The sequence below is a fragment of the Seriola lalandi genome, unplaced genomic scaffold (assembly GCF_002814215.2).
Source record: "Seriola lalandi dorsalis isolate HSWRI2012SDOR001 ecotype SW California unplaced genomic scaffold, Sedor1 jcf7180002010573, whole genome shotgun sequence".
Taxonomy (NCBI): Eukaryota; Metazoa; Chordata; class Actinopteri; order Carangiformes; family Carangidae; genus Seriola; species Seriola lalandi.
In genome coordinates this window covers 1-813 of record NW_019481226.1, presented here as the reverse complement: position 1 = coordinate 813, position 813 = coordinate 1, and the positions used below count along the sequence as shown (strand labels likewise).

Below are 813 nucleotides of genomic sequence, written 5' to 3'. Positions count from 1 at the left end.
GAAAAGTATGAATCAAAGAAGGAATGGTCATAAACTCTTTTATACTGGAGACTGTCCCTTTCCACTGTATTGGCTTGTTTATTTTTATGTGCTTCAGTTTAAATAACTAATAAATCAGTTGAGCCCAGTTGTTCCATGAATTTACACATACACAAAGTCTAATATTGTTTATGCTTGTTCTATTTAACTAAGGCAAGTACATGCAGATAAATGACTTGTCAAAACAAAAAATGGATGCCGGTATGTTATTGGATATATCAAGCAGCAGCAGCTCTGATATGTTAATGGTGGGGTCTAACTCTACCTGAGATGACTGTGGTCGCCTCCAGCTCACAGGCACCAGGATGGTGTTGGAGTTGGATCCAGAGGAAGTGGAGGACGTACTGCGGGTTACCGCCATGGCTCTGGCCTTCCCCTCTCTACCCCCTGAACCCTGGAGCTCGTCGAACCGACGCCCAATCACTGGAGTCTGTGAAGAAAACAATGAATGGTTTGAGTATCACAAGCATTTATGACTCTTGAAATTGTTTAAAAAAATCCCAGTACCATTAAGTGTCTATTTAAGAATTGAAGTTTTATTTTGTTGCTTACTCACCTCCGATATGTCAAAAGTGAAGTCCAGGGTTTTCCCAGGCAGAGCCTTGGCTGAACCGTCCCACACTCTGCTGACCTCTAGGTTCGAGAGGTCGCCCTGCGTGTGGCCGTACACCGGATGAACAAGGCTGGCAGAGCGTGATACCACCAGCTTTAATATGTTTAAAGCATCCTTCCAGTGCACTGTCTGTGGATTCACATGTCAAACACACAGTATAA

The 813-nt window shown here is 43.4% G+C and overlaps 1 long non-coding RNA gene across 1 annotated transcript; it reads right to left on the bottom strand.

The window, feature by feature from the left end:
• Nucleotides 1-304: 304 nt before the first annotated feature.
• LOC147819955 (uncharacterized) lies at nt 305-778 on the bottom strand. Its single transcript, XR_015438535.1, has 2 exons — nt 596-778; nt 305-469 (listed from the first exon to the last, which is right to left on the bottom strand). It is a non-coding gene; the product is annotated as an uncharacterized LOC147819955 (long non-coding RNA).
• Between the last annotated feature and the right edge of the window lie 35 nt (nt 779-813).